The sequence below is a fragment of the Gouania willdenowi genome, chromosome 18, assembly GCF_900634775.1.
Source record: "Gouania willdenowi chromosome 18, fGouWil2.1, whole genome shotgun sequence".
NCBI lineage: Eukaryota > Metazoa > Chordata > Actinopteri > Blenniiformes > Gobiesocidae > Gouania > Gouania willdenowi.
Genome location: NC_041061.1, coordinates 19589552 through 19612735, shown reverse-complemented (window position 1 = coordinate 19612735; position 23184 = coordinate 19589552). Strand labels below are relative to the sequence as shown.

At 37.5% G+C, this 23184-nt stretch overlaps 1 protein-coding gene across 1 annotated transcript in view; it reads right to left on the bottom strand.

Moving 5' to 3' along the window:
• LOC114480636 (interferon-induced very large GTPase 1-like) overlaps window positions 1–23184 on the bottom strand; it is a 691281-nt gene that overhangs the window by 136768 nt on the left and 531329 nt on the right. The gene's annotated exons all lie outside the window — the stretch shown is intronic.

The following is a 23184-nucleotide window of genomic DNA, read 5'->3' as shown; positions in this document are numbered from 1 at the left end:
TGTTCTTTTGTGTGTTGTGTGTCCTTTTTTCCCCCTTTTGTATACAAACACTTGTTAAAATGATTTTCAAAAAAACATTAGGAAATTATTTACAACATTGACTTTGTTTACAGATTACTTGCAGATATTGTGGAACACATGAATGGAGGCTGTATTTATGTTATGTCAGTGGTTCTCGACCTGTTTTGACCTCATTTTAATAACAAATTTCTGACAAACCCAAAGAATATTTTTTTCTAGAACTAGTTCTTGATCATGTTTGTTATACTGTGTCTAACAAATACAGAGTAGACAAAATGTGCACAAAGTTTATTAAATGAATTTACTAAAACCATGATAAAGCTGCTATTAAGTCAGTGATAAACATGTGGCTCTTTATGTCTTAATTTTAATAATGATTCCCAAAGAAAACCTTTAAAGTAGGAAACTTTTTTAACCTTTTTCTTCAGCAATTTTACAACTTGTTTTACACCTGTTTCCTTTTTTGTAATTTTTTTTGCCACTCTTGACTGCTTTTGGCTCATTTTAAGCCACTTTTCACTCTTTTCTTGCCAAGTTTTGGCCACTTTTGAATCATTCTTTTCCACCTGTTACTCATTTTTTAACAAATACTTACACTTTACTAGTGATGTCATCAAATGACTGGCTGTGATTGGCTTGATCATCATTCAATCAAAACTGGACCAATCTGTTTTCAACAATGAATCCCTCTGTAAAAAGTGAGGGGGATGAACTTTTGTTTTCATAAAAGTGTGGGTGTCAAACCCCCCACATCCCTCACAGGTGAGACGTGCCTGGTGGGTTGTGTTTTAATTTGAAAAAAGAAAAACAATAATTTTAAAATATATTATTGATTTTTCTAATCAACTAGTAGACATTTCAAGTGACCCCACATGGGATCACGACCCCAAGGTTGAAAAACACTGTGTTATACTTTTAATTATAGTTGAGCTGTTTTCATGATTTTAAAATTCATTTATAAAGCCTTTTATTTTAATCCTATTTTTTATTATTTTAATTTGTGCCCTTTTTCCACGTTTTGTGAATAAATGTGATCCATATTGTTGCCTTGCTTTGTTGGACAAATACAAATAATGACTATTCTGAATAAATACAGTTTTAAACACATTAACAGTAATGATTTTACTGTTAAAATTATTCCTTTAAGCCATATTTGTGAGATATTTTGGACGTGCTGCGTCTATAACACTGAAGTCAGAGTTTGAAACTGGAAGTGCAGAGTTCCGAGGGTCCTTGAACGCAGCATGAGTGAGTAGATTATCATCAGCAGCAGCACGTGTTACAGCAGGTGATGCTCATTCCCTTTGATTGGCCACACCCACTGAAGCTGTGGATGCAGTGACTCATTCTTTCTGAGCTGTAACGGCTGCTGTGAGACCTCGGTCTAGTGACCAACAAACGTCCTGGTTTTCAGAGTTACGTCCTGTGTCCTCGTAGATTTCACCCCAACCATTGGTTTTTCCAAAAGTTCAGTCCTGTTTGTCCCGTTTATTAATAAATAAACGTCTGATGTCGCTGATAAACACCCTTTAATGTCAGTCAAACTAAAATGTAGACATCCATCAACTCTGTCGTGGATCAACGCTGGACGTCGTTCTCAATTCGTCGCACAGTGAGAATCGTTTTTATTAAGCCAAGGGTGTCAAACTAATTTCATATCAGGGTCAGACATATAAAATAATTATCTGTAAATAAATGGTATTTTTTTAGTGAACATTATTAATAAATTAAGATGTTTAGTGTCATTTAACTCTCCTTTTACAACCTAAAACTAACCTAAAACCTAAATTAATGTTTTCTCATAAGTTTGACACTCTTGGTTTTGTGGTTTTAAGCTCCTCCCTCTGACCTCATTAAATAATCAATAATAATTCATTTTATTTAAAAAGTGCCTTTCAGGCCACTTAAAAACACTACAATAAAAACAGGATAATAAAATAAGTAAATAATATTAGTTTGTAGTGTACACATTAATTTAGTCTCATACTGTTGTTGCTGAGTCATGGTTTTAGTATCAAATACAATCCAAACATTTCTGTAGTTTATTATAGATGACATCATTTTTTCAGTCTTAAATAAGTGTTGACGAATTTACACCAAAACTTGACAAATTTTTATTGCGCGCCAAATAAATGGAGTCATGATTTGTTCATTCATAAAAAAACAAGCACTTGTGAGTTTAAAGTTGATTTAGCATTAACTAATATATCTGAACAAACTATAATTTTTTTAAAAAGAAGGAAAATGCTAATTTATTAGTTTTGAAGAAAATTGCGAATTTTACGAATGGCGAAGGTGACGATTCACAAATTTTCAAGAAGAATTTCCATTTTCAGAAGAATTTAGAGAACCACGTATGAAGACTAAAAATTTGACGGGGAAATTTAAAAAAAAAATAAACTGGTCCCATCACAGACCAGTGATGGGAGCTCACGCCCACATAGACTGAGAAGGACCAGGACCAGCCTCTCCAAGACCTGAGTCACATGATGTGGATTCATCTATTGTGCTGGTTTTATTATTGTAGTGTAGCTATGTTGTGATGATCTATTGTATCTGTTAAATATGTTCCAGTTGAATATTTCCAGCTAATGTTAAAATATTCTACTGTTCCAGCTAATGTTAAAACTATCTATTTAACCAGTAAATGTTACAATCTGTATGAGGTAAGGTTTTATATTTCTATTGTACCAGTTTATAGAACAATCTGTTCTAACTAACATTAAAATAATCTAATGGACAGATGTTAAAATCTGCTCTGGCTGGGGTCATATATTTACTCATAGTGTTGGCTTTGCTGACTCTGCTGGTCTTAAACATGGATCCTCCATGCTTCTTGGACTCTGAGGTCACCTGTTACCCAAAGTGGATCACCTGCATAGCTACAGACTCTACTGATCAACCTTTGTTAACCCTGATTTTATTGTTTTAGATTTTGCTGAAACGGTACTTGGACCTGCTGCTTTTGCTGTCAACGTCTCCAGTTTGTATTGTTTAATCTACAACCAGGTCATTTTTCTGTTCTGATCACTGTTCATGTCCTTTTTACATTAACCAGATCAATAACCCAGGTCCTTTTTGCATTGATCTGATCAATAAATTAGGTCATAGTTGCATGACATTTTTCAATTGTTGAAATCACAAACCCAGGTCCTTTTACATTGATCCGATTACGAACCATGTCTGTTTTGCATTGCTGATCAATAACCGAGGATTTTTTTTTTTTTTTTGTGTTGAACTCATATATAAAAGGTTTTTATTGCATTATTCTGATCAGTAATCCAGGTCTTTTGGATTTGTTTTAATCACTTACCCAGGTACTTTTTGCATTATTTTGAATTACCCAAGTCTTTTTTCATTTCATCTTTGTCCATCTATAACCAGATCCTTTTCTGCATGGTCTGACTAACCCAGGTCCTTGTTGCATTGTTCCAATCACTAACCCTGGTTCTTTTTGCATATTGTTTAAATAACTAACCATGTCTTTTTTTTCCATTATGGTAACCAATACGTCATTTTTGCATTGGTCCCATATGTAATGGGTCTTTATTGCATTGTTCCAATGTACAACCGTCATTTTTTTATTTGAATCATAACAGCGTAACATCAACTCACATACAAAAAAAGCATCTGTGGCCACCATTGATTTTTGTTGGAATTCTTGAGGATTGCAGTAAAAAGTACAATCCATAGAGTCTGGATGAGGTTCAAACCTTCCTCCTGTTGTTGCTGATCATCACATTCAGAGAGAGTTTGATGGCTGTACTCGTAATGAGTGAGTATACAGTAACTCTCTGAGCTAATGCATGATCACAGCTTCCACCAGACCTCTCTACAGTGTCCATGTTGGAAAAACTCAAGAGTGGCTACAGCTCATTCAAGACCACAACGACTGGAGTGGAGCAAACTGTAAGAACATCTCAGCTTTGATTTGTTTGTATTTTAATTTAGCAAATAACTATTTCTGTCTGTTTTCAAAAGTGGTATTAAAACCAGTGAGGGTGCTACTGAGTCGACCTCATAACCAGTCTAATGCCCCAACAGCCCCACCACGTGCTTCCCATCACCTTGAGTGTCTGATACACCCAGAGGTAGGTTCTGCTCCTTCTGCTGTTGTCTGTTCTTGGTGATACCACTAGAACCAGAGAAATGTTAATGGAAACTGATCGAAGTCTCAAAATAGGTGTTTTAATAAGAACTTTTTCTGTTTTCCAGTCGAGAGAAAAATGACATGGTGATGCAGGCAGTGGACAACACTGGATTAAACTTTTAGGCTTTTTACTTATTTGTAAATATCTCTAAATTTGGAAGTTTGCTTCAATTACATTTTTTTGTGCTTAAAACACATTGGTGTCATTTTTTTCAAAGACTAATCTTAATGCATGTTTATTTTAAATATAAAATAATAAATGGTGGGAAAATGCTGGTAAATTTAACTCATGTTTATCCTCTGCCATAGATGCATTACAATGATATCACACAAATACAATAACATATTATAATTAAAGACTGGCTAAAATAAGTACAGAGACCAAGCAGTGAATCACTCAATAGCTCTCAATTTAAAGAAATTATGATAGATAATTACAGTATTTAACTATTTTAGCATAAAATACATTTCATCAACTTACAGCTATAATAATACTTTAATTTCAACAGTGGAAGTATTTGCACATCAACCTTGATGAATTTTACCAAATAAGTATGATGTAAACTTTATATTAATCAATCACTAATTTCTGTGCACACTAACACTATCCAAACTAATCTGTGGCTTTACCACTTAATGTGATACTTTTCATATTCAGTGAAAAATTTTCTGCAAACTTGTGAACTGCACTTAAAGATTGAAATATAAGATAATCTGAACGAAAAAAAAGCATACAATGCCTTTTTTTAAGACTCACTTGACATTTTTAATATAAAACCAAACGGCAGTGTTACGGCAGAATTTACGGTTGACCTCATTTGAGACATGATTCATTGCTCTGGTTGAATGATAGAATCCAGGAGAAGCATTGATGATTTAATAAAAAATGATTTTATTCTAAACTAAATAAAAGAATACAAAGTGGAACAAAGTGAAACAAAATTAGCGTCCGTCCAGGCGGACGTCCAAAGGAAGTGCCGCGCCCCGCCCCAACAGTTTCAAAGCTTAAGCTTTTTATACAGATAAGAAAAGGTCCCAACAGTGAGAGACAAAAGGGAGGGAGTCAGATGCCCATAGTGGCAATGTTGGAGGATGATGAAGATGTTATGAGAAGGTTTGGCTCCAGTCTTTATCTGTCTTGATAAGTGTGTACGTCAGTGTATGTCCTTGGCAGAGACTGTGCTGCACTGAGAATAATACGATCTGTACTGTTTAATCATGATTCAGCTGTTCAAAAGTGTAAAGATTAATGGAGTCGTCATGTATTAAAACATGACAAATTGTACACATGAACATACATTTGAGGATATGATGATGAATATAAAATTTGCCATGACATTCCCCACTTTTGGTCGCCTCAACGACCAAATCAAGAAACAAAATTATTATATTCCACCTTTGCTGTCTGTCAGGGTTAACCATTAGCATCGTTATTGTCATACATTGGATATATTCTTCTTTTGTGAGGCACGGATATAGACATATCAAGAAAAATGTGGAAATAAACCTTAAAAAAAACTTCATCATTATTATCAATGGCATGAATCATCAAAAATCATCCTTTATTACATCTAGATAAGCAAAAATCATCATTTGCATCAAGGACATCACTCGTCTTCATCGGCTGAGTTCAGTGGTAACTGGGGTAACCAATAGCATCATGAGTGAAGAACCTTGAGTATTTTCCTCAATCGTAGCAGAAGGGTTTATGACTGTATTCCTGCAGCTAGGTGTGACGTTGTCCTCCCTCAACCTAGCTATGAGCATTTGGTGTGGCTTATAAACAAAGCTAGGCCCTTGTTCTAGAGCGTTTTCTTGTGTGTGTCTCAGTGGCCTTGTCGGTTCCCCCTTCATTGTTCGGTCAGCCTCCGTCTCAGCATCAGCTGGTGTCGGCAATCATCTTGGATCCATGTTGCCTGCTCCGCGACCTTCACTGCCGTGTGGGTCGTTCATTTCGGTCGGCGTTGTAGATGATTGGTTGTTGTCTGAGGAAGGGTAGTCTCCACACACCTGGCAACCTCTCTTGGGATCGGAAGGTACCTGAACAGAAGAGGGGGAAAAACACCGAAACAGAACTCTTGGGATTGGCTGGTACCTGAACACAGGCGCGATCCCACTACTGAGGCTTTAGCTGGTACCTGGTACCTGGTAGGCTTTAGCTGGTACCTGGACAGAAAAAAAAGGGGTGGGGGGGAAAAACACTCACCCAAAATAAAATAAAATAAAATAAAATAAAATAAAATAAAATAAAATAAAATAAAAAATAAAATAAAATAAAATAAAATAAAAAATAAAATAAAATAAAATAAAATAAAATAAAATAAAAGTTTAGGGGTGTTAGGTTTAGTTAACTAACTAAATGAATAGTTAGTATGGCCAGGAAGGCAGAGACAGGTCAGAGGTCAGGATCTGAGAGCTTTTCAGATCCTAAAAGGTGCTGCTGCACAATCACACAATGGTTAGGTGTGGGTTAGTGAGCTTTTAGCCATGCTAGCTCTGTAGCCCATTTGCACGCGAGTGGGAAAATATGAGGCTGAAAGAAAAGCAGGAAGTATTAATTCGATTTTCTTTTCCTGGAGTAAGGAGAAGCATAGCTGGAGTTGCAGTGATTATCTGTGGTACATCTACTTACCTGGTGAGAAGCAACAATTTGAGAACCACTGTTTACAAGGACATGCAAGTCGGACGGAGAAGGACATGCAAGTCAGACGGAGAAGTGTGGAGTGTGATTACATGTCTTCTCAAGATGAATACATACAATTGGGAGACATGGAGATGTGAGAAAGCTAAATGAGTTTAACCAAATAAATAAATAATGTTATTTATTTATTTAAATTGTTTGTTTCATTTTTCGTTGCTATCTCTTATTTGTGAAGGAGAAATCTTATTCTATCCTTTATTTATTCTGAATAATGTTAAAACTCCACACCTATTCACATAGCCTAATTCTTTTATAGAGCTGAATTTGTCAGTTCATTTATTTCATTCATTTCCCTCATAATTATTATTTGAGATGTAATTTACTTAATTTTGAAGGTCAATTGGTGGCAAAAGTGTCTCCTATTCTGTGTCTGAACCAGAGTTCAGCGAGATTATTGGCCCTTTAAGGTTAGACAGAATTAAAGTTAAGTTGAGTCGAACAATCATATTGTCTTTTGCTCTCTGTATTTATCCCATTCGTAGGGGTGACGAGCCCCAGCACGGTTTGGAGAGCTTCCTTAAATGCCTGGAAGTTACTTAACTTTAAACTATCTCTTATTTCAATCAATTATCAAGATTTTCAGGAGGACCCTTTTTTAAATCTCAGGCGACCCAGATTGGGCCACCAACCCAATGTTGAGAACACTTAATTTTTCCCTTAAACGTGTCTAAACCCAGTGAAGGTGTTTTATGGTCTTGCACGCTGTTGGAACAAGAAGAAAATGGTTGGAGGGTTTTGGGGTATATTATTTTCCTATGATAAAATATAAATCAAAAATCAGAGGGACGTTGGCCCCTCCCTTCCCTTTTTTACATAAGAATACATTTGGATTCTTAAAACCATATGATAAATATCATTGGAAAATCACTTATCTGATCATTTTGGATGTGTCTCCGTTTTCCTCTCTCTTGTGTCCGCCTGCCTTTGTGCCCTCCAACCTCCTCGACCTCCTCCTCCTCAGCCTTAAAAGGTCAAAGCCAGGGTCAACTGTACGCTCCCTTTGGAAATTTGAAGATCTGTCCCCACTTTTGCAGTTGGATTGGAAGTCTCTGTAGTCAGTTATGGACAATACTTCCCTTTAATTCTCATCCTCCATCATAAGAGTAGTGACCAGGCATGGCGGCGAAGAGGAAGGATCGGAGTCGAGAAGGCGGTGGCATTCTGTTAGGAAACACTCAGAAACAGAAAGAGAGGAAACCATTAAGACTTAACTGGATAATTTAAAATATCTCTTTTCTTTAGTTGGATCTGATTCGTCTCCTTACAGCGACCTGTATTTTGGAAAAAGCTACATAATAACAACAACTAAGACGAAGACGTAGACAAGTGCACACCACAACGAGTATACACATATAACAACAAAAAACATGGACACTGAACATGAACAGTAAGGTCAGTCAAGGTCAAAGCCAGTCATTCCACTGAAAGTGGTATCATATATAAAAAACGTCGTTTGGTGTTTTTAAACACCCAGAAAAAACCTTTAAAACCTGGTAACTTTTTAGAAGGCCCAAGGCCTAAAACCATAGTTCTTTTAACAAGCAGCAGTGTTTTCTGAACACCCCACTACATAATTGGCAAAAACAGGGAGAAGATCTAGTGCATCAGAACCCAGGAGGAAAAGAAGGTGAAACAGAGGAACATGTGTAGTCAAACAGCCATTCATCGGTCAATCACTCAATGACACGTCCACGGCACATTCGCACTCACAACACGGTTCTCTCAGGCATACGTAACGTGTCATCATTCAGTCATTCATGCACCGCACACGTTCATGCCTCAATTTTCACGTCCATTCATTCACAAGGTTTTGTTGCATAGTGTCTAAGTAAAATATAGGTCTCATCTAACCCACCAGTGGCGATAGCCAGTCCACCTCCTCTCTCGGGGTCAATGAGCTCTTATTGCCCCCTCATGCTTGGCAACCTTTTAGTGTTAATTAATTGCTTTTTACTGGTATCGTCTGATTACTAAGAGGTACGCTCCTTTTTACTTCCGCCTTGGCGGAGTCTTAGATTATCGCCCGTGGTACTGACAGTCTGCTCATCTGCTGATCAGGCAGGAATCGCACGGCCGTGTCTAACTCAACAAACTCAACAACTCTCGACCTCCGGCTTTGTAAAAGATAAAGCTGGGGAGAACTCTCAACCTCCGGCTAAAGCTCAACAACTAAAGCTGGGGAGAACTATGGGGGGGGATCTCTCAACCTCCGGCTAAAGCTCAACAACGACCTCCGGCTAAAGCTGGGGAGAACAACAACTCTCGACCTCCGGCTAACTGGGGAGAACAACTCTCTAACCTCCGGCTAACTGGGGAGAACAACAATAACAAACAACTCTCGACCTCCGGCTAACTGGGGAGAACTAACCTCCGGCTAACTGGGGAGAACAACAATAACAAACAACTCTCGACCTCCGGCTAACTGGGGAGAACTAACCTCCGGCTAACTGGGGAGAACTCTCGACCTCCGGCTAACTGGGGAGAACAACAATAACAAACACCAACGCAGACTGTCAGGACTTTATTGGGCACCTCTAAGATTGAACGGAGCACGCAACCTCTAATAACCCTCACTCTAAGGGAACGTAGAAATTTGTTCAGAACGGTCTTCGGTTACCAAGCATGTATCAAATCAGGTGGACCACTATCCCCCGAAGAGCGCTTTCCCTAGCAAGGTTTATCCTTTTTCTGCACATTAAACCAGGACTTCTTGTTTGAAAAGTAATTGCCTATGTACTCATAGCAACTAATGGGACATTTTTTCTCAGGAAAAATTTGGTACCCCCCCCCTGCTGTCGAGTGGCTTTGGGCCGGCCAGGCAGTCCGACGCGGTAAGGGGGAAGCGCGCAAAATGAAAACAATGAATGTTGAACTAGGCTGTCTGTCGCAAGCAGCTTTAAAAAGGGTAAGGTACAGATTGTTTACGAGGGTATCGGTCAAAAAAATGTCAAAATTTAAACTTGTTGAGGTTGCAGTCCTCAATCTCTGTCTCAATTTTCCTGAAATTGAGTAAAAACAAAAGAGAAAAAGAAGAATCGTTCAGAAATAACAAAGGAGAAAAACGTGTGAGCTCAAAAAAATCATGGCCAATAAAAATTAAAACTTCAGCTCCAAAAGCTGAGGCAACAGAGGGCTCTGTCTTCAGCGGATGTAACCATATCTTGCATTGTGGGGGCCCTCCCCTCAATCAAGAGAATAAATGAAAGAAAAGCCTTATCAGTAACACTATTTTCTTCCCCTTTGTTTGTTGTTTTCTCATAAAGGCCAAAGCAGTGTAAATAAATGAGCAACATAATGAATAAAAGCAAAGATAAATGATGGGCACACTTGATCTCATGTGGCAAACAGAAGGGTTCTGTGTGAAGTTCTGTGTTTCTCATAGTTATGAATGTGGGTGTGTGACTGTATGTCTGGTCTGTCTGCGTGTGAGAGAATAAATGAAAACAAAATAATCTAGTGCACAGTCAGAAGATAGAGGGGTTAGTATTGTGCGAAGGAGAAGCTTGTTGGCTATTTGCTAGTTGTCCCCCTCCATGCCAAAGTTCAAGGCTAAAGTGATTTAGCTCTACCACCAAAGGCTGTGGTGGACTTCTTGTTGCTTGGTATCCTTGTGGCTTTTGAAACAGTGTCTTTTTGGTGAAGATTTCCAGCAGACGTGTGACCAGTCTGCAGTTGCTGCCCATCATTCAGGCAGTAGTCGTGGCATTTAACTCGCAACTCATTGGTGGGGGAGTGTCCAACCACTCCGACGCCCACAGGTTCTCAGTCTTTGATGATGGGGCAGGATGTGTTAATCCAGCATTGGCATGCGGCCCATTCATAGACGATGAAGAGTTGACTTGGGACTGAGCGAGTTATTTCAGCATTGCTTTGCTGAATGGGAGTTGAGTCCTTGAGTCCTGAAAGGTCACAGACCTTTGATTGTCCATTTCCTTCTGATGCTTGGTCCTTTGAATGATGTTGACATTCCATTAGCGTAAGAGTTGAAGGTGATTTCATTCTTTCATTGAAGATGTCGTTTCTTCAGGGGACAACCACAAAGCCAACAGAAACTAACAATTTAAATAATAAAAAATGATAATGATGGTAACAGTAATATTAAAATAAAATAAAATGAAATACTGTATTCATCTGTGTGTGTGTGTGTGTGTTGCCCATCAAACATGAAATCAAAATAAAATTTAAAATAAAAATAAAAATAGTGTCTGTGTGTAATGGCACTATTCTATCGGCAGGGGAGAAGTGAGAAATCACAATGTTGTGTCACAAGTGTGTAGTGCACTAAACTGGCCAGTGAGGGGCGCCACCTCTCTCTCTCTCTCTGTTGGGTGTGGCTCTCTGTGCGTGTGCGTGCGCCCGTGCGCGTGCCTGTGTGTGTGCTCTCTCTCTGTCCCTTTCTCTCTCTCTGTACGTGTGTGTGTGTGTGTGTGTGTGTGTGTGTGTGTGTGTGTGTGTGTGTGTGTGTGTGTGTGTGGCCACACGTCCAAAAAAAAAGAAAAACACAGCAGCGACGTGTGTGTGTTTGGCTCTCTGTATTTCTCTCCCTTTCTCAAAAGCTGACACTCGTCAAATGAAAGCATTAAAGCCAAGCCAAAGGGAGAAATCTGATTCCACGTTTAAACAAAATAAAAACAAAGATAAAAAAAAGTAAAACTCGCCTGAAAGCATGATCTGAGTTCACATCATACCAAGATTGTATATGCGTATGCATATATTATTTGTTTATTGGGTTGTTCATCTGTTTGATTCACAGAAACACAATTTAGGTTAGGTTCGGGGTTTTAATCTATTTTGCTTTCGGTACAGAGGTGAACTCAGATCATGGCACCGCTGGGATGTTTTGGAAACTTTGGTTGCCCGTCTATCTATGGTCAGGACCTCACAGGCTGTCTGTGGGAGTCCGAACAAAACCAAAGTAAATAATGACCTAAACAAAATATCCGAGCCCGAAGAAAACCAGAGAGAACCTACAGCATTAAAAAGCACAGAACCTCAACCATTTGAGCCTTTCTCATGGCTATTCACTGCGTCAAAACACAGAACAGCTGAGGATCAAAATCAAAGCTCAAAGCTGAAAATCAATACAATGCTTGACTGGTTCCAAAAAAAAATCAACACAGAGCGAATATATATATATGTAAATGAAAATTTACATATATATATATATTTATAAAGGCAGCTTTACCTTAGTCCGAATTGGTGTTTGAGGTTCAACCGATGGTTCGTGCTCCAGTCTCTGTCCGAGGGGTGGACAGAAGATGATCCTGTTCGTGACGCCAATTGTTACGGCAGAATTTACGGTTGACCTCATTTGAGACATGATTCATTGCTCTGGTTGAATGATAGAATCCAGGAGAAGCATTGATGATTTAATAAAAAATGATTTTATTCTAAACTAAATAAAAGAATACAAAGTGGAACAAAGTGAAACAAAATTAGCGTCCGTCCAGGCGGACGTCCAAAGGAAGTGCCGCGCCCCGCCCCAACAGTTTCAAAGCTTAAGCTTTTTATACAGATAAGAAAAGGTCCCAACAGTGAGAGACAAAAGGGAGGGAGTCAGATGCCCATAGTGGCAATGTTGGAGGATGATGAAGATGTTATGAGAAGGTTTGGCTCCAGTCTTTATCTGTCTTGATAAGTGTGTACGTCAGTGTATGTCCTTGGCAGAGACTGTGCTGCACTGAGAATAATACGATCTGTACTGTTTAATCATGATTCAGCTGTTCAAAAGTGTAAAGATTAATGGAGTCGTCATGTATTAAAACATGACAAATTGTACACATGAACATACATTTGAGGATATGATGATGAATATAAAATTTGCCATGACAGCAGAAAAACATACAACACTTGTTAAATGCAAGAAAATTTAAAACATTTTTTTTTTTTTTAAATTGAAGATACTTAACATTAAAAAAATGGCACATGCACTACTTTAACAATAAGAGAAATTTATTCTGGAACAAGTAGAAGACCAATAAACTAAAGTTTCTATTTTATCTATTTTGCAAATTAAAAAAAAAAAAATACAGTGCAGAGGCAGAATGCTTAAAAAGCCTAAATGTTCTTTTTCAAATTAAAACACAACTGTATTCTAAACTTTCACTTTCTCAAAAATAAATCTCGTAAAAATAAAATGCAGTATAAGAACATCTGAGCTGGTGCATTTTGTCACAAATACAGAGTAGAATAATGCACACAACAAATCTCCAAGGTCGCCAGAAATATTTAATGTAATATTTGAGTCACGATTTGGAGAAGATTGAGAACCACTGCCTTATATCCTGATATGAAGAGTAAATGGCTTTACTTTTTACTTGTGTTACGGCTGAATTTGCGGTTGACCTCATTTGGAGACATGATTTATTGCTCTGGTTGAATGATGGAGTCCAGTCGGAGCATTGATGGTTTTATAAAAAAGATTTATTATAAGATAAAATAAAAAGGAGTAAAGAAGAAGCTCCCATCCTGAAAGAATGAAAGACAAAGGCTGGTGGCAAAGCAAAAATGCAAAACCCGTTCAAGACCCGTTCCAACGCTCTGACTAACAGTTTCAAAGCTTAAGCTTTTATATAGATAACAGCAAAGTTCCACTCTGGGGTAAGGAGGAGGGGAGAGTCAGATGCCCAATAGTGGAAAGATTTGAGGATGATGAAGACGTATATGTTATGAGGAAGATCTGGCGCCACTCTTATCTCCTTGATAGTGTGTGTGTGTATCTGCATGTGAGCAGAGACTCTGGCCTTGGCAAAAATTCTGTGTTGCACTGAGTACGATCTGTACTGTTTAATCATGATTCAGCTGTTCAAAAGTGTAATGGAGTCATCATGTATTAAAACATGACAAATTGTACACATGAACATACATTTGACGATATGATGATGAATATAATAATTGCCATAACACTTGCATTTATTTTTGGAATTTTTTTTATATTCTGTTACTATTAATTTTGGGTTCATTGCTCATTACAGAATATGAGCGTTCATTGTTGGTCTCCTTTTGAGTTTTGTGCATTGAAGTGTCAAAATAAAAAATACATTTAAAATGAAAAACAGGTAATGGTCAGTGTGCACTTAAACCCCTGGTCCCCAACACGGTGTCCGTGGGCCCCAGGTAGCCCACATGGACCATGTGAGGTTCCCTCAGGCCTGTTCAACAGCAGCACTAGACACCAGTTAAGTCCATCTAAAATCTGATTTACCAGGTTTCAAACTCACACAGATAAATACACATGTAGTCAGAGCCTTAATAGTTGATGAATACTGCTGCACTTGATGTTTTTGTATTAAATTAACTATAAATGTATATTTTCACTGAAACATGGAGAAAATTGTTTAAGTGGAGTTTTATAAAACCTTGAGTAATTGTTCTATTGTAAGAACGTTCTTTGGTTAATAAAAGAGAACATGATGATTCCCAATGAAATGTTTCAGAAGTGATCATTTAGAAATGAAACAATGGCATAAATTAAAGAGAAATGAAGTGTTGATTGTAATGGCCATTTTATGAGTGTATACATGTGTGGGTCTTAATTGAGCGTGTCAGACTATATACAGTATGTGATGCCACTTCCTGGACAAGTGTTTGTTGCTTTACAGGGTGGAGCTCAAACGGTTTCAGACGGCAACACCAGAACACCACAAACACTGTTTAATAGTAACCGTGTGAAGTGCAGAGGTTTACAGGTGAACTGATATTTAATAGTCCACATTTAAGATTTTTCATTGTTTTGTGTTTGTAGTTTTAATTTTAATGATATTTTTATTGTTAACGCCTCTATTGTGGGCTTTAGTTTGTATTGCATGTTGCTCTGTACTGCTCAACACAATGTTTATGGTGTATAATTGTTCTATATTTTGAGTAAAGGGCTTATCTATGGAAGTGTTTGTTGTAACTGCCAGTTTATTCTCAGCTTGTCATGCATGTGTGGAGTTGTAATGAATAATATAGTATGTTTTTGAATGAATAAACTTTTTATCAGCAAATAGTACTTGAGCTTTGCTTTCTTGTTATACATAGTTTGTACAAAAAAGCCAATGAAGGAAACAAAGTGCTCTTAAAAAGGGTTGATAGCAGTGCCTGATGTTTGCTGTGTGTTTCAGGTGTTGCACTCATTTAGGGATCTTTGGATTTTGGTAAATTGTGATGTAAAACAAATGTATTATTATTGTCAAACTTCCACATTATGAGGCTAATACACAACACTCACAATGTATTTGTAATGAAATGTGAACTGTACTTTTTATCTTCTGAAACACAAAATCCATCTAATTCTCCTGTCTTTGTTCATGGTTCTAGATGCTCTGTACAGGTTACCTGTGCATATTGTTTCTGATGAAATCTGTTGGCTCTAACTTTACTCTAAGACCATCATATCAGAGAATTTCTTTACTTAATTTAATCAAATCCCCCAAATATGAAAAACATCAGTCACTTATTATATTATTGTTTAGTCCAGCAGAGAAGGGTTTTCACTGCTGTCATCACTGTCTGTTTCTGCTCTGCAGGGAACATTAGGTAGAGGAGATCCTCCAAGCAACATGTCTATATGAAGGGTAGTTCCATCAACTAGAAAAAGAAGTCCTCATTACATCACATATAAATATTCAGAGTATCAATCAGAATAAAAAGGTCATTAATCTACTCTATTACATAAGTCAAAGTTTCAGAGATTAATCATTTTTCAATCTTTTTATTTATTCTGTCATGGTAAAGTTAGCAATTTTTCCACAAAAAATATTAAACATAATTACATTCTATTGAATTAAACAAAAGCTGATAAAGATGTGGAGGAGATGTTTTCTAAGACTTCAGAGGGAAATTTTGGTTTTGTACAGCAGCAGAATTAAATTGTTGGGTTATAATTTGTGAATTTTGGGATTTAACTCTAACAGCCACAGAGCTCTTCTTTATCATGTCAGTGAGCAAAGTGAAAACTATTCAGAGACGGCTGTCATTAACAAATCCACTTTTTTAAAAAAAATATTTTCTATTAATGCTTCAGTATAGTATATATGTCATGAATAAAAACACTTGTATTTTAAAATAGCTTTTTGTAAATTTATAGACTTAAATGAATTAATTTCTCATTGTAATTCATGAACAAGCAGAATAATGTTTACACTTATTTCATACAAACAAATTTCTAGCAAATGGAAAGTAAATGTTAAATAATTAATGATCAAAACAAATGCATCACTGCCTCTCTTAAACCACAAACACATATTTTACCTTGTGTGTTGTTCACAGACACTAATTCATTGTTAATATACTTTAAGATAATTGGAGGTGGTTTGGTGCTGAATGGATTTTTTTTGTCTAAATCACTCTTAAAGCATATTTGTGGACTCTTTGAATGATTTCCTTTTCACACCATAAATATTCTCTTTTAAACTGTGCCAAAACATTTTCAATATTAATTACTTAAATAATTACTTGTAAAAATGAGTAATGCATGGTTGATTGAACTTTGGCTTTTAAAGAATTAAAGAAAAGACAAGTTTTGTATTTTCTAAACTAATGTTAGTGCATATAATTGTTAAAAATGATATAAACTAAACTTATTTAAAGAACCATCCTGTGTAGGGATTGGCACCTGCAGATTCTTGTGACATTACATGGTTAGGCAGGTTATAAGTATGATGGAGGATTGGGGGAAAAAAACACAATTGTAATCAATGAAGATATATTTTATTGAATAGCTAATCAATGAACTGCATGCTCATTATAATGACGTTACATTGAATTACGCAAACATTAAACACAAACTCAAACAACACCAAAAAAATCCATCTGTTCTAAGTCAACAAATTAAAAAATGTTTACAGGTTGTTACGGCTGAATTTACGGTTGACCTCATTTGAAGACATGATTCATTGCTCTGGTTGAATGATGGAGTCCAGGAGAAGCATTGATGATTTTATATAAAAAATAGTTTATTCTAAACTAAATAAAATAATACAAAGTGGAAACAAAAATGGTGACCCCCTGGCCAGGCGATCCAAAGACAGAGTGACGAGACACAATATTAAAGCCCCGTATATCTCCCCTTAGTTCCCCCCTCCCTCCTCCCCCCCCGAGATTGAGGCAGAGGCAGAGGGAGGAGGTGAGGACAGAGGGTGAAAAAAAGAAAGACAGTTTGTTCTTTTGGGTCTAAACAACCAGTTCTGTTATCTGTCGGTTGTCTTAGAGACGGAGGAGTGTGCGTTTGTGTTTGTGTGTGTGAATGAATGTGTATGGGGTGTGCTATGTGACATGTGACTGTGTGAGCATGTGAGTACGCACACAGAGTGCCTATGCGTCCTTGTGCGTTTATTGTTTTGGGGAGATATTGTGTGCTTTTGACAAGGCAGTTTGACCCAGCAAGGTTTAAGACATGAAAATCACACAATGGAAAGTTACACCCCAAGGCTTAAGGATTAAAATATATAAGTAATTATATTATTAAGCATAACTAATTATTCTGCCCCAACAAGGTGAAGATTCATGAGCAATAGGATTGTAAATATAAGATACATAACATGTGAAACAGTGCTGATTACAAAATAAAGATGATCAAAAGTGGAAATCAAAGATAACAAATATTAAAAATCAAATAGCTTATTGACAATTCTCAGTTTAGTTTAATTTCAAATCAAGACCATCACTACAGTTTTACTAATAGTCTTTTTCTTGTGTGGGAAGCTTTTATAAAATGTAACCAAATATATTTGTAAATGAATAAGTTGACATTTTCAAAATCTTGGACTACTTTGTCTACCAAACCAGACACACCTTAAAGTGGTAGAGCTCAGAGTCTAAATGACTCTTTAAGGCTTTTTTCTGCCTGTTTGTATGAAATACTTTTCCAGGAATTTGGAATTTCAGCAGGCTCTGCATCATATGCCGTAGCAAAGTCTTGATTGTACTTTGTCATGACATATTTCCAGTAGTCTGATGCCTCCAGACTCACATCAGGAGAAATTTTCCAGTCTGGGAAAATCTGCTTGTAGTCCTTGTAAGGGTGCCATTGGTTATTTGTTTGATGGCAACAGAATCTTGTATTACTGAACACCAAAGAAGAGCAGATGTCAATGACAAGTTTCTTTGTTTCATTCCATCTGTATCTACCCAGACCTTCTGGCCGATGCAAAGATGCCCAGTGTTTAGTGTGAGCTTTTCCTCCTGCATCACAGGGCATTTTACAGAACGGACACTGTTGACCACATCCAATCACTCTGGTGAAAAGCTCATTCTGGGGCTTCATGTGAAGATTCTTTAGCTTAGTTTGAATGTTTGTGTTTTGGAACTTGTCCTTCAAATCTTGTTTTATGTCCTTCAAACACTTTGTGAGTGAATCTGCAAATTGTTCCTGATTTGCATTATTCAGGATCATAAAAACACCAAGAGCATCTTGGGGAATGACCAGTTTAGCTGCAAGTTCATGACACATATCATCAACAAATGACTTCAAGTTTTCTTTTTTTTTGTTTAAGGACATTTGAATGGCATCATCGATGGTGTTGATGCTTGTTGCAAGAACTCGCTCCTCAAACTCCAAAAGTTTGGAACTGCTTGAAAAATGTTTCTCTATTTGTTGGAGAATCCAGGTCTTGGTATAGCTTTCATATTGTTCGGTGTACTTCAAATAGTCTTGAAAATTTCTCTTTGAAAGCAAATCCAGTAAAATTGAATACTGAAAGTTGATTCGTGTGCTAAACTCCTGACATTTCAGCATCTCATCAGTGATATTGAGGCCCAGATCACGATTGACACGGTCTTCCACAGCAGGCTTCAGACACTGATTTGCAAACTCTTCAGCCTTCTTCTGACACTGGTCCCGTTTATGGAAGACGTCTTTGAAATCTGCACAAAATTTTTCCTTGTTTTTTATCAAACATCTGTATGGATCATTGGTTTGAAGAAAACACAGATGCAGTTCCTGAAATTTTCTGGCTGCAAATCCACAGATGTACTGTTTCAGATAAACTTCAAACACAATGTCTGTCTTAACATCTTTGACATTTTGTAAACGTTCATCAATGATGTTCAATATCTCCTGAATGTAGGCATCGTGGTAGTCACTTTTTTTGGCCATTTTGTCATTTATAAACGTTGTGCAAGCTTCAATGATGCTGTCTGCTCTCTGTTGTAAATATATTTTGTCTTGTGCATTTATCAATGTCTTTACTTTATCTGCAATGTTCCACCAAGTAACTTCAGGTTTGTATTTGAATGGTTTCAGCCCACAATCTTCAAGTTTTTTCTGACTCAGCAGTGCATTTGCATGGCCTTTGTGTGAAATATTATTTCTGAGGCAATGGGATACCTTGGTAAAAATATCTGTGGGTTTCAGTTCAGAAAATTTTATTTTTTCTAAAGTTTCTTTCCACATTTTGTCAAATTCTTTGTCCAGTCGTTGATCAGTCATGTTGTGTTTTTCCTTTTGACATTCATCAATCAGTGCACACACTGCTTTTTCAATTACTTTGGTGTGGTTTTCCTTAATTCGGTCAATTTCCACCATTCCCTGTCTGATGTTTGCTGCTGCTGAGAGCTGATAAAGGACAGAGTTTAGCAATTCTCGTCTAAGACTCTTAGCACTGTTTTCAAATTCTGCTCTGTGTCCTTCCACCAGGTGGACATGACCCTCAGTTTGAGTGAAGTACTGTGTTAGGTTCTCCAGAAGTTTTTCCTCCCATTGGCACAGCACTGTGATAGTTTCAGTTTTTAATATTGAGAGTAATTCATCCATCCCAGATGTTTGGCCTTCTGAATCAACATTTCCAAAGTTGGATATTTTGGTCTCTGCATTTGTGCCCCAGATGTACATTTCCTTTTTGAACTCCCATTCCCATTTGTTGAACTCTGTACAAAGTTTCATGTAGGCGTCGGCTACAAGGCTGTTTCTGAAGCTAAAGATGAAGTTTTCATGCTTTACTGCATTCCACAAGCTTTTTATCCACTCCTTGAAGTCTACGATATCATTCTTTGAATAATTGCACATTCCCAGGAGTTGAATTATGTTTTTCTTTAGCTCATATACAGCTTCACTGTACCCTGCATTGACTGGAGACATTGGTGGGTTTCCATTCCAGAGTCCAGGAATGTAGCAGTTCCCAGTGTCTGGATTGTACTCCATCACATCAGTGAAGCTTTTGTATTCTTCTTTCTTTTCCATTCTAGCTGCTGCCTGGGTCATCTCATTCAGCTGTTGTAGGAGCAATTTCCGGTCTCGTAAGTTCTTCTCATGGGCTGACACATCAGACACGTTCTGGTGAACAAAGTGACATTTAGGCTTTTTTCCCACTTCACTCATCCTGAGAAATGCATGCACCACCATTTGAAGAATATCCTTCATTTCAGTTAAATTCTCCATTGCAATGTTTACAATGGTTAAATCACTGAGCCCCACAACAAGTGTTGCAAGCTCATTGTCGTGCTCATAGCTATTGTCTAGTTGTGCATGCTCAGGTGACTTTAGGCCCTCAGTGTCAATGATCACAATGAAGTCACACGCTAAGACTTTTTTAAACTCTTCATGGACTTTGATGAGCAACATGAAGGCTCCTCGAGTGCATCGACCACTGCTGACTGCAAACTGCACTCCAAACATGGTGTTAAGGAGAGTGGACTTGCCTGTGCTCTGAACTCCAAGTACTGTGACCACGAGGATCTTGTTTTTGGGAGAAACCATTTCATTAAGCTGAGAGAGAACATCACTGACCCATTGAAGGGGTATGTTGGATGCATCTCCATCCACAAGTTCAAGAGGAAATCCATCCAGTAACAACTGTGCACACAGTTCAGGTAAATGATTCAGTTGTTGTCTGGATAGATCTGTTTCTGGAAGGAACCGTGAAGCTTCGTAGATTTGACCCATTTCACGAAAAAAGTGTTCAGTCCCCAGTGAACTGTTGGTCAGATTTCGGTCAAGTTTTTTAATCTCCTCTCTGTTCTCGGAGCTCTTCCATTTTTCTTTGTAGAGTTTCCTGAGTCCAGACAGTTTAATGCGAGACATATTATCAAGGTTCATCCTCATCCACTTCAGAAAGTAGCTCCTTTCTTTTTGCTGCAACGATAATGCATTGATAAAGCAACTCAAAGTATTTGACATGTTAATGGAGTTTTGTTTTTGTCGAAGTTTTTCTTTCTTTTCCTTCAGGTCACTTTTATACTTTTCTATGTTTTCAGATCCAAGCTTTTGAAGGCGAAACTCTTCTTTCTCGAGACTTGTCAGTTCCTTCCATATTTGGCCTTGTAATGGAAGCTGCTGTTCTTTGAATGTCAAAGGGTCTTGAATCTCTGAAGTGATGGCATCAGCATGTTTTTTTGCTCTTTGACACTCAGGAGAGTCTTCATCGACCCAGATTCCCAGTTTATGGGCATTGTCAGCCATCTGCTCAATACTCATCTTTCTCTTTGTCTTGGAAATCACATCACTGACTGCTGCCCTCAAAAAATCAACAAAACCTACATCATTTACATCTTTGTTCCGAATGATGATGTTGTTTTTAGTCAGACCTAACTTCCTTGACACTTCCTTCAGAGCGCTGACATTAATCTGTTTGTTTGTATTGTTAACCACCAAAAAAATCTGGTCCTTGTTGGTTTGGGTTGACAGCAGATTACATTTTCCATCTAACTTGTCAAGAAACACAAAAACTGCTGCAGATGTTTGACACAAGAATGCAAACTGTTTTTCAAAAGATTCAATGTCTCCACGAAGGTTTGCCACAGCCACTGGTTGACTGAAAACATCAATGTTTTTGTTGCCACAAGGAAGGTACCAAATAATTTCAGTCAACCCGTTTGATATTCTTCGTGGACTGTCACCACATTCCATGTTGTGGTGAACAAATATGTTGTGGTACTGCTGTGAGTTACTCAGCAGCTTGTTCAGGGTCTCTGACTTTGACAGGGAGCACTCACCCAGTCTCACAAAGGAGATCATTGGTAGATTAGAGAGGACTATTCTTTCTTCAGTGAAACCCTTGGACTCTGAAAGAGCTTCAGGTCTATACTGCTTTACAATGTCTCTCATAGCCCACAGCATCAATGTGCACTGTTGACTGTCACAACTGGGAAGCAGCAGAGGCACAGAAAACTGACACATTGACATTTTTTGTGCCATTTGCTGCTGAACAAACCCATCAGAACACAGAAAGAGAGCAGTGATCACATCTAGAGGATTCACCATGTCTTCTGAATTAGAGATTTCAAGCATGTCTTCAAAATCATTGTCTGTGGTCTCTGAAGCATCATCACTGTTGGATCTTAACTGTTTCACATGTTTTATATTCCTTGCTGTCACATTAACCATCATTAATTTTTTCATAAAATACCATGGAAGGTCTGATTTACTTTTCTCTGGTTCTTCGTTTAATGTCTTGTCATCAATTTGAAGTATTTTGCTGAGTGATAGCTTCTCTTTGCTGTGCTTTTCCAAACCAAGATCCTTCATAACGGTCATCAGGTTTGTCTCTAAAAATGAAGAAAATAAAAAAATATGAGGTTATAATATATATATTTTAACTGTTTCTTCTACTTGAAGAGTAACTATACCCCAAACCGACTTTTTTCTGATACATTTGGGTATTAAGTAGTGCTGTTTATTAATCCTTGTCCCAATTTTCACATTTACTAAAAGTATTTTAATTTAGCGTATTTTGTTGTAAAATGCCAGTCACTGCCCTCTCAGTGTTGAATTTTGCTATTGGCTGAGATGAATAATTGTGACCATCGCGCATCACCAACTTTCACTGTTGGCCCCGCCCCTCCTATAAAAGCAAAGAGGAAGGAAGAGAGTTTCCCCCAATCACAGCCCACAGTGAGCATTAATTCACTACCCTAATGCGGAACCTCACTGCTCCATGTGAAGCAGCCCGTTTCAGCGGTGATGTTTTTGACTGTGTGCTTCTATAAAGCACAGAGTCTTCTCATTCAATGAAAAAAAAATATAATCCTGATACCCTGTAATAAATGTGACCAACAATGCCTGCTCTGTTTGTAATCTTTTTTTACTTTACTATCGTAATTTTCAGCATTCTGTGACGTCAGATGAACTGTCAGTTTGCAAACAATATGTCCGAAGTACACAATGATTGATTTCTAGAGAAGTAAAAGTCAAAAATGGTTGCCCTTAATGCTCATATGAATCTAAGCATAAGATGTAGATAGAAATTTCACTTGAAATTTCACTTGTTACAGAATTTGTCACAACACTTTTCTGTGACTACCATTATGGATAGGTGATGAATTCTGTGCCGGACGTAATAAAAACATCTATCGCAAAGGGGTCGATCCATGTCTTAGGCACACTGAACATTTT